Source organism: Jaculus jaculus, chromosome 6, assembly GCF_020740685.1.
Source record: "Jaculus jaculus isolate mJacJac1 chromosome 6, mJacJac1.mat.Y.cur, whole genome shotgun sequence".
NCBI lineage: Eukaryota > Metazoa > Chordata > Mammalia > Rodentia > Dipodidae > Jaculus > Jaculus jaculus.
The window spans coordinates 154,889,603-154,901,347 of NC_059107.1; positions in this window are offsets into that span (position 1 = coordinate 154,889,603).

An 11,745-nucleotide genomic window follows, 5' to 3' on the forward strand; every position below is an offset into this window, starting at 1 on the left:
ACATGGATGAGGACTTCCGTTGCCACCAGATCCTGGGCATTGTGGATGAAGCGGCACCTGGTCGACCTGGTCAAGCCTGTGGGCTCTAGCAGCCCAAGAGCCCCGTGGACTACAACAAGCTGCTTCCTCCCGTAAATACAGCACAGTTCTATGCAATCCCACGGACTGGCTGTGTGTCCCAGAACCTGGTTCTCTGGATGGCGTTTTCCTCCTGGAAACCTTTCATGGAGACTTCCACGGGCAAGGGGGTCTCGGGCAGAAGCTCGTGACCTGGGCTGGAGCCTGGGAGACATATGATCTGGTCTTTGCAAAGCCATTTACTATGAGAGGCTGCAGAGAGAAGCAGTGGGAGCTGCCTAGAAGGCCTGGGTTCACGATCAGCTCTTCTCTGTGCCTTAAGCAAGTTTCCTGAACATTCTAGGCCACACATTTCCCATGTCTTACATGGCAATAATTCAGTAGATGTGAAATGCGCTGTTATGCTGCGCTATTATCTTCACATTATTACCACAAGGTAGACTGCATGCAAACTGTCTTGGAGACAAAGAAAATGGGGGCTATTGGCGGAGGGGACGCTCACTGGGGTGGCGGCGGGACGCAATCTGGGGAGGCTTCTTGCCCTGAAATGCTTACTAGGAGGAGAGCCAGGGTCCTCCAGCCAATGGGGCTAGTAGAGGCAGGGGGAAAGTAAGGCATTTCTGGGACTCCCTTAGACCCCAAACACAAGTCCCGGTAGGCCGAGAGGGTGTCGGGGTGGAGGCTTGGCACGGTTCAGCTGCATGCGGATGCTGTAATCCCAACACCACGCAGCAGCTCGGGCAGTGGATAGCTCTGAAGGAGTCCAGAACCATTATCGGCTGGATGGAGGCTAGCCCAGTGTGAGAGGGCCACGCCTGACCCACAATGTCCTGAAGGAGAGGACTGGGCAGAGGACCACCTGCAGGTGTCTGGGGCCTGAAAGACTCCCCCGAGTGAGGCCTGGGGTCCGGCACCCGGATGTCAGATGACAGGAGATGGGGCAGGCAGAAGCAGGTAGGAGAGACGCGGAGAAATTGATTTATTAGGGACGATGAAAGGAGCTAAATATGTTTGCCGGCTCAGCGATGACTCAGGCGTTCCCCAGGGGTTCGCAAGTGTGAGCAACAAAGAATCAAAGCCGGGCCTCCTCCAGCCAGGGCACTGCCAGCCTCGAGCCCCTCCCTCCCAGAGGAGTAAGGCCAGCCAATCAAACTGGCACACAGGGCCCTGGTCCAGCGGACCTCACTTAGAATAACTGCCAACTGCCGGAGGAAGCTTCCGGGAGGAAGAGTGGAGCTGGGTTGAAATCCTGCCTGGCCTTTGCCCCGGAGCGCTGTGCAGTCCTTACACCACTGACTAACCCTCTCTGGACCCACACCCACCAGGGAGGGCTCATTCCTCACCAGACCAGACCCCGCCTCTACCCTCTCACCTCACTGGCTTCTTCCAGCTCAGTGCCACCTCCTCTACCCAGAAAGTCACCAACTGCTCTCCAGGAGAGAAGCCAGGCTCCACAAAGCCAAGGCGTGGAAGATATTCCCCCCTATAGAACCCAACTCCAGAAACGTGGATAAATCGGCATGCAAGTCAGAGGCCCCCTCGGACAGAGGAGGGAGCAGACTGGATGGAGGGTGTCCCAGATGGAGAGCTTGTTCTGGGAAGCGTGGGGAGCTCAGACAGCGGCTGGACATGTATGTGAGGGAGGAGCAGTTTGGTAGGTGAGGGCAACCTTCCCTGGCACTGCCGGACAAGGGTGGAGACCTCAGACTCAGGCTGGTGGGGGTGGGGTAGGCTTTTTGGGGGTTGTCTCTCAGGGTGGATTAAAGAGGCCACGGGGCTGGGTGGCAACAACCCGGGTTCCAGGGGAGCCTCCAGTCTCCCCCAGCAGCCTGGCACAGGGCCCATCTCGCACTCAGGAGATGGATGGGTCATGCTGAGTGGGAGGAGCTGCAAGATGGGGACTGTCACCTTCAGTTAGATAACAAGGGTCTTGGCTGGTCAGAAAGCCCTCCCGTCTCCTTCCTAGATCCACCCCTCCCTCCCCATTTGTCATTTTCCCTAGTCCAATAGCATGTTGCAAAAGGCTGGGAATGGGCTGAAGGAATGGCTTAGAGGTTAAGGCGTTTGCCTGCAAATGATTCCCCAGGACCCACGTAAGCCAGATGCACAAGGGGGCGCATGCGTCTGGAGTTTGTTTGCAGTGGCTGGAGGCCCCTGGCACACACGTTCTTTATCTCTGCCTCTTTCTCTGTCTCTCTCAAATAAATAAATAAAACATTTTTTAAAAAAAAAAACACAGCCAAATTAAAAAAAAAAAAAGGCTGGGGCTGGTGTTGGGACTGGTGTCTGCCTGCAGACCTGGGTTCAAATCCCAACTTCCTCGTGGCCAGCCACGTGGCTCTGGGCCAGATACTCAGCCATCTCCAGACTTGAGCTCCTGTCACTGAGGCTGGGACTCCCTGGCAGCAGTCCTGGTCCCTCCGTTCTGCCCGTCACTCCCTGGCACAGGCTGAATGAAACCCCAGGACTGCCCCGAGGGAGAGGCAGAAACTTTTGGGGGTCTCAGAAGCTCCTGGCCCCTGCCAAGCCCACGCTGGTTTCTCCTGATTTGAAGAATAGGGCAGTGGCTACAGTGGGAGTGACCTTGAGGCCAGCCGAGAACACGTGGGCAATTGTCCTGCCTCAGTCGCCTGAGCCCTAGAATACCCCACCCGCTGTGCCATACCCCACCGCATCCAGCTTGTTTGAGTGTGCGGTGTGTATGAACACTATGTAGAGCATGTGCACGTGTGTGTGTGCACACGCACTCGCGTGCCAAGGCCCCAGGGCATCAGTGTCCTGATGCTGAGCCTGGAGATACCATTTAAAAAAAAACAAAACTATTTATTCATTTAAGAGAGGAAGAGGTAGATAGAGAGAGAACTGGCACGCCAGGGCCTCCAGCCACTGCAAACAAACTCCAGACACATGCGCCCCCTTGTGCATCTGGCTTACGTGGGTCCTGGGGGATCAAACCTGGATCCTTCGGCTTTGCAGACAAGCGCCTTAACTGCTGAGCCACCTCTCAGCCCTGGAGCTGCCCTTTTCCAGTCAGTCCAGCTGACCAGCGAGCCCCAGCAACCCTCCTGTCTCCACTGCCTTCAAGACTGGGGTTACAGAAGGGTGTGGCCACACCCAGCATTTTCCACAGCTGCTGGGGATCGAACTCAGACCCTCCATGATTGTGCATCAAGTGCTCTTCATTGAGGACCCCTCCCCAGACCCCCTGCTCGCTGTATTCTGAGACAGAGTCTTGCTGTGTAACCCAGGCTAGGCTCAAACTCAAAGCAATCCCTCTGCCTCAGCTTCAAGCCACCGCTTGTTTTTGAGACAGGGTCTCACTCTGCTGCTCAGGCTGGCCTTGAACTCACCGTGAAGACTAGCCTGGCCTAGACCTCATGGGCCTTCCTCCTGCTTCAGCCTCCCAAGTGCAGGGTGACGGGCGTACACCAGCACACGGGCCCACTCTGTGGCTTTTGCAGACCCAGCGAGTGTTCCAGTGACCCAGACAGCCCTTCCTTCCCCACCTGCCCAACATCAATGGCATGTCCCAGGCTGCCAACCACAGAGCACCCACTGTGCCAGGACCTCTGCCAGCATGCCGCCTTCCTACCTCCTGCGTTCCTCAAAGCAGGGACAGTTATTCAACGACACAGAGGAACTCAGTCTCACTGGGACTCAGCCAGAAGAGCCTGTGCCCACACAGCAATAAAAGTGACTTGTCTGGGAGGATTTTGATGAGGGGTCACAAGCTTGCCACCCTTCTGAAATGCTAGAATGCTGGATTAGAGAGTGACTGAGACATGTGGTCACCCTAAAGATCAGATGTAACCAGCAGAGTCCAGCAAGGAAGCAGGGAGGGCCCCGCGGACTCACAACCGCTTGTTCCAGAGGAGCCTGGGCTCTAGCCCTGCATCCCCCAATCTCAGCAAACACTCTGCCTTCATGAGCCTTTAGTGGTGCCCCAAAGCCTGACATGGGAATTGATAATGATCTTGGTGGGCCTGGCCTACCTTCACACCCTCAGCAGACATTTGTGGTCACGGTTACAAACCAGAAGAGCTCTCCCGTGGAAGGGGATCTGAACAGAAGTACCACAGACCATAGGAAGCTTCCAGAAGCAGGAGGAAGCCTGCCCTGAGTTTGCCATCCCTAGAGCTTCTTTTAGATGCAGGCTTTGGAGCAGCGGGTATGCCAGGCCCCAGATCCTCCAGAAGACTCTGCCCCTGCCCTCTCTCAATCTCATGTCCTGCTTCTGGTGCAAAGAGTGCAGGGTTCTGGGGCTGCCCTCATGGAAGAGCCATGTCGTTCCACTGCAAAGCATGGCCTTCTCTTTCCCTCCATCTACTCTGGGGCCCGGCCACCAAGGACATCTTCGTCACTGGTGGCATCCATCTTCTTTGGAAAGGAAACGTAAGCTCACAGATGTTAAAGAGCCAATCCACAGGCTCCTCGTGGAAACCATAGAAGACCCCTCCATCTACTGGACACACTTCATCTCATCAGATCCTCCCGGAAGCCCATGGGGAGGCAGTATCACTCCTGTTCAGAGTGTGAAGGCTGAGAGCTTGTCACCGTGACCTCAGCAAAAAGCAGAGGCTCCAAGGAAGCTGAGAATTAGCTCTGTGACCTTCAGAGCCCGCTAAAGCTTAACTCTTTCCCTCCTTCCTCTCACTGAATAAGAGCCCAGATGGCTAAGCCAGTGGCACAGTGAGTAACGTACTTGCTGCAAAACCATGAGGGCCTGAGTTCAGATCCCCAGAGCCCATGTAAAATGCTGGGCATGGTAGCATGAGCCTTTAATCCCAGCACTGAGGAGGGGGAGACCCATGGATCCCCAACACTTTCTGGCTAATGAGTTGAGCTGAAGCAGTGAGCTCTAGGTTTAGCCAGAGATACTGCCTCAAAAAATAAGACGGAGGGCTGTAGAGATGGTTTAGCAGTTAAGGCACTTGCCTGTAAAGCCTATGTTCAATTCCCCAGTTCAATTCTATAAAACGTAGGTTCAATCCCCCAGTACCCACCATGCCAGATACACAAGATGGCACATGAGTCTGGAGTTTGCAGGGGCTAGAGGCACTGGCGTGCTCATTCTCTCCCTCTCTCTCTCTGTCTCTCTCCCCCTCTTTTCTCTCTCTCTCTCTCTCTCTCAAACAAATAAGTAAAATATTTAAAAAATAAAATGCAGAGAAACTGAGAAAGACACCCTAACATTGACCTCTGGCCTCGACACACATGTGCATGCTCACCCACATCCATACACACAGCACATGCCCACATATGTATAGAAAGTAATAATCGTGGGGCTAGAGGGATGGCTTAGCAGGTAAGGCATTTGCCTACAAAGGCAAAGGACCCAGGTTCAATTCCCCAGGACCCATGTTAGCCAGATGCAAAGGGGAGCAAGCATCTGGAGTTTGTTTGCAGTGGTTGGAAGCCCTGGCATGCCCATTTTCTCTCTCTCTACCTCGCTCTTTCTCTGATAAATAAATAAAAATAAAATATTTTTTAAAGTAATAATAGGACTGGAGAGACGACTTAGTGGTTAAAGCACTTGCCTGCAAAGCCTAAGGCACAGGTTCGATTCCCCAGGACCCACATAAGCCAGATGCACAAGGAGGCACATGCATCTGGAGTTTGTTTGCAGGGGCTAGAGGCCCTGGCACACTCATTCTCTCTCTGTCTTTTTCTGTCTCTAATAAATAAGACATACTCATTACTGAAAACTAAGCAATATAATTAAGTTTAAAAGTGTGTTTACCTGCCATTGCAAACACTTCAAAATACCTGCAGCACATCCCATGCTTTATGAGTCAAGTGTGACCTTGCCACCTGTGGGAGTTTGAGTCAGGTGTCTCCCATAAACTCAGGTGTTCTGGATGTTGGGTTCCCTAGCTGATAGTAATTGGAAACTAAAGCCTCCTGGAGGCAGTGTATTGTTGGGGGCAGGCTTATGGGTGTTATAGCCAGTTTACCCATGCCAGTGTTTGGTACACTCTCCTGTTTCTGTTGTCCACCTTATGTTGGCCAGGGGGTGATGTCCACCCTCTGCTCAGGCCATCATTTTCCTTGCCATTGTGGAGTTTTCCCTCAAGCCTATAAGCCAAAATAAACCTATTTTTCCTAAAATCTGCTCTCACTTGGGTGATTTCTACCAGCAATGTGAACTGACTACAACAGTAAAGAGGTACCAGGAGTGGGGTTGCTGCTAAACACCTGACTGTGTGGCTTTGGTCTTTTCTTGCTGGTTTTCAAGAGGAATGTGGAAGGATTTGAAACCTTGGCCTCAGAGATGCCTTGCAGTGCTGTAAGTACAGCTTGATGGACTATTCTTGTCTGAGCTGCAAGACCTGAGTGCAGTAAGAACTATGGACTGTGAGGTTTGGCTTATAAGGGTGAGAAAGGGCTTTGCTTGGACTGGGCTAGGAGTTTATGTGAGAAGCTTGCTCTTGTGCCCATGTCCTGAGGGGTTGTGCAGGGTTGCTTTGCATAGAAGTGAACTGGTGTGAGCAAAAGGATATGGCACAAGGAAAAAAAAAATCTTTGGGTGAACTGCTGCCCATTCACATGCAATTTAGAGATTACAACCTTTGAGATTGGGCCAGCTGACCTGCCCTGGGGCAACAGGAAGAATATAGACTCTTTTGAAGGGGACTGAGTGCTCAAGGAGTATCCTGTTCGTCGAAGTCTACTTTATTCTCCCCTGGATTAACAAATTGGCACCCTACCTAGTATTGTGGAGTATAAGAAATGCAGGAAAGAGAAGGTTATTGTGTTTGCAACACGGTCTTGTGTTTTGGAAATGGTCATGGGCAGTGTGAAGCAGGTTTGCTGGTTGCCTGCATGGAGACCCCATGGAGCTGTGGGGATGAACCATGGGTTTCAGTGGAGACCCAATGGCAGTGCTGGGACCACAAGCTGGCTGCTAAGGAGCTGCCGGCCCCAATGAAGTTTTCCAGGACTGTGAGTAGCCTAGCTAGAGGGGCAGAATTGGAATGCCAGAGACTTGTTGCTGGTTAGAGTTACCAAACTTGGAGATTTGTCACTGGTAGAGTTGTTGGACTTGAAGCTACAGAGTTTTATGTTTGCCCTGATTGTTTTAAATCTTGTATTGGCTGAATATTTCTTTGTTATGCCCAATGCCATCTTTTGCAGTATGAATGTTTATTCTGTGCCATTATGGGTTTTGGGGGAATTTTTTTGGTATTATGGCTCAATTAAAAGACCTTGAACTATGGGGATGTATGAACATCATTGGAATTGATAACAACTATGGGGATTTTTAAAGTCGGACTGAATGCATTGTATTTTACATCATGTATGGATATCAGTTATGGGGGCCCGGGAAGAATGAGGTGCTTTGATTCAGGTGTCCCCCATAAACTTAGTTGTCCTAAATGCTAGGTTCCCAGCTGATGGAGATTTGGGAATTAATGTCTCCTGGAGGGAGTGTATTGTTGGGGGCAGGCTTATGGGTATTATAGCCAATTTCCCCATGCCAGTGTTTGGCACACTCTCCTATTGCTATGTTCCACCTTATGTGGGCCAGGGGGTGATGTCCACCCTCTGCTCATGCCATCATTTCCCCCTGCCATCGGGGAGCTTCCCCTCAAGCCTGTAAGCCAAAATAAACCTTTTTCCCACAAACTGCTCTTGATTTGGTGATTTCCGCCAGCAATGTGAACCTGACTGCAACACCACCTGTGTCTGCCTTATTTCCATGGAATTCCTGTGTCCTAGTGGAGCAGTCAGGACAGATCCTGGTGCACCGCAGTGACAAATCACTGATCCCATGCAATGAGGAGGAGTGTGTGCTCACCCTGCCTGACAGCTGAGAGTCCAACTAGGGTCTCTGCTCGTTACAGGCATCTGGGGGCGAGGCTGAGCGGTGTCACGCTGCTCAGACATGACCATCAGTTCCCCTCACATCTCATTAGCTAAAGTACGCCATGGGAACACCTTAATTTTAAACTCTGAAGGGGGAGAAGAAGTGCCATGTTACCTCCTGTCTGGCAAGAGAATAAGGAGGCAGAGGTAGGAGGATCGCCGTGAGTTCGAGGCCAACCTGAGGCTACATAGTGAATTCCAGGTCAGCCTGGGCTAGAGTGAGACCCTACCTCGGAAAAACAAAAAGAAAAAGAAAAAGAAAAAGAAAAAGAAAAAAAAAAAGAAAGAGATACCCAATCTATAACACTAATACCAACTGCACCTAGGGTGGTCCAAGTGTCTCCACTTGCTTGGAACCAAGGAGATTCCTGGAATGGGGACTTCTCGCGCCAGTCTTGGGAAAAGATACTCACTGTACCCCCTCACATCCTCCACCAACTCCACATTCCAAGCACACAGGAGCCGTCTCGTACATGGGTCATAGGTTTCTCCCAACCCCCTGATGCCGCGTCTAGCTTTACATGTTTATGACAGTACTGTCTTCAGAAGCTTCGGGAATAAGGTCTTCTCACAGGTTTGCTGACTGCCCATCCCAATGGGCTGGCACTGCCTGCCCCTCTCTCTCTGCTCGGTGCTCTCATCTGAGCGAGGAGCCAGTTCCTACCACAGCAGCGAGAGTTTGTTGAGTACAAACACTGGCTCCTCTTCATGGTGTTAAGTTTCAATGGGGCCTACGATGTGCATTTCTAGCCTGTGCCCAGGCCACGTTCACTACAAGCGGAGAATGGCTAGCTTAGAAGTTCTAGACACTAACTAAACCGGACAGCTAAGGGAGTGTCTTAGTGACCTTCTCTTCTCTGCGATAAGATACCTGTCAGGGCTGGAGAGATGGTTTAGTGGTTAAGGCACTTGCCTGGGCAGCTAAGGACCCAGGCTCGATTCCCCAGGACCCACGTGAGCCAGATGCACAAAGTAGCGCTTGCGTCTGGAGTTCGTTTGCAGTGGCTAAAGGGCCTGGCGTGCCCATTCTCTCATCTGGTGCTTTCTCTCAAGAATAGATAAATAAATAAAATATTTTTTAAGACTGCAAAAGAAGCCGAGCGTGGTGGCGCATCGCAGCACTCGGGAGGCAGAGGTAGGAGGATCACCGTAAGTTGGAGGCCACCCTGAGACTCTGTAGTGAATGTCAGGTCAGCCTGGGCTAAAGTGAGACCCTACCTTGAAAAGCAAAAGACAGGCTGGAGAGATGGCTTAGTCGTTAAGGCATTTGCCTGCAAAGCCAAAGGATCCCAGTTCAATTCCCCAGGACCCACGTAAGCCAGATGCACAAGGGGACACACGCATCTGGAGTTCATTCGCAGTGGCTGGAGGCCCTGGCATGTCCATGCTCTCTCTCTCTCTCTCTTTCTCTCTCACTATCTACCTCTTTCTCAAATAAATAAGTAAAGATATTAAAGAAAAAAACAAAAGAAGAGAAGAGAAGAGGAAAAAAAGAAAATCAAAAGAAGTCAGGCATTAAAAAAAAAAAAAAAAAAACGCCCAAAATCAGTTTAAGGGAAAGGAGGGCTTATTTCAGCTTTCAATTCAAGGGTCAGTCCGGCATGGGAAGGCATGGGTGGCAGCAGCAGGAAGCAACCGGTTACACCACATCCACGATCAGGAAGCAGAGAGGTGACTGCCGCTGCCCAGCTGGCCTTCTTTTTCACATCAGTCTTGTGGAATGGCATTGACCAGCTTTAAAGTGGATCTTCCTACCTCAGTTAACCCAATCTAGAAGATCCTTCACAGAGGTGCCCAGAGATTGGTCTCCATGGTGATTCTAAACCCCATCAAGTGGACAGAGCACGGAGGAGAGGAACCTCTTCCTAGCCTCAGTTTCCCCTCCCAAATGAGAGGGTGAGCATGCCCACAGAGCAGCGCTTTGAAAGGCCTCCCAGGCGAGTGAGGAGCTGTTGTTAAAGACAGCAATTGTTATTCAGTGGCAGATTCAATAACTTCGTGTTTTAAAATATTTGTTCATTTGAGTGGAATTGCATTTATTAAAATTTCCATGGCTTTCAGAGCCGAGTAGGAATGAATTATTTCCAGTCGGTGGTTAGGCGTTGCGCGATTCCTCTTCAGCAAGTGAGTCACCTGCTCCCACCCTTTGCCCAGCTTACCTGCAATCTGCCCTTCCCCATCTGCTCCGTAGACAGCCCAGGCCACCGACCCCCGCAGCCCTCCTGCTGCCTGCGGACCTGCGGACACGTGCTCACTACACGTCATTTTTCTGGCCTAGAGCAGCCAAATTCACCTGTTTCCCCATTTTATTTCCTCCAGCAAATTCAACGGCAGATTGATGCCTTTCTCCAGAATGTGACAAACAGGAAGGAATTAAGGCTTGAGTGATGGGACTTCCTGCCCCTTGATGGCTGCAAGTGGAAGGGGGTGTCCTCCAGGCTTACCCTCTGCTCATGATAGAAGGCTGAGTCAGAAACTGGGACCCAATACTTCCATTCTCAGCTCTGCCCCATACGCTGCCCTGTTCTCTCCCTCCCTCCCCCTCCCTCTCTCTCTCTTTCTCTCTCTCTCTCTTTCCACTTGCAGTGTCCCCTCTAGAGAGGCCCAGGCAGACCTGTCACCCATCACCAGCCATAGGCAGGAGACACAGTTGTTAAGAACGAGCCCCATGCCCCAGTGTAAGGGTGCAAGGCTCAAGTCCAACTACCTGAGAGGCGGACACAGGAGAATCAGCAATTCAAGGTCATTCTCAGCTTCTTAGTGGATTCCAGGCTAGCCCAAGCCATAAATAAGAGACCGTGTCTCAAAACAACAACAACAAAAAAAATGGTCTGGCCACAGCTTCAGACAAGGCGGGTGAAGTAGCCATGCTGCCTGAGTCTAGCCTCTTAGGGTCTCTGAAGCCCAAGTCAGCAGGAAGAGTATCAAGAGACCAGCAGCAACCGCGCCAGGCTCCGCTCAGCAGGGCTTGGTGTCCTAGGGTGATGGGCTTTTCCTCTACTACAACTGAAAGCGGCTGCTTCTGGGACCTCAAGTCCCAGGGCTCAGCGGAAATGAATGCTTCAGAGGCACCCCAGTCCCTGCTGCCATACCTGCCAGCCCTGTGCAGGCTCTCAGGCCACAAGAAGCCACCCACAACCCCACTCTCTCATCTCCCCAGACTGGCAGGGGGGTCCGGCGGAGCTTCGCCCACAGCCCTCCTGCCAGCCCTGCGGCAGATCTTTGATCATCCGCCACACATCCAGGGCGGGTGGAGCGCTGCCTCCCACCCAGAAAGCTTCCCGCAGTGCCAGAGAGAAAGCCTCGGGGTTTAAAAGCTTTTGCAAAACCAGTGGGAGGCCGCTGGGAGACAGTAGGAAATCGTCCTTTCACCATGAAGGAAGGCCAATGCGGAGGTGTCAGCGGAAGGAGGGAAACTGAGGCAGCCAGGGAACAGGCCCTCTTCCCTGGCACATCCTCACGGGGACCACACAATGACTCTGCAGATGGATTCTCTGCTACACCCAAGTTTACTAATGGGGAAACTGAGGCTCTAGGAGGGTTCAGGTTTTCCCAGTGGGGGAGAGGCAGGGTGAAGATTCCCAACCAGGAGTGGATTCAGAGACAGCAAGAGCAGTCCTCACGGTGCCCCCTGACAGAGCCGGATGTCCTGGGGATGGGTGTGCCTCCAATATGTCCGGTGAGAGGTGGGCAGGGACAGACAAGTCCATGGGAGAGGTCCAGAGTGTAGACAGCAGGTCTGCTTTGGAAGCCTTGCCCGAGGGTCCCAAATCCTGCCTAAAAACCAGAAATCAAGCATTG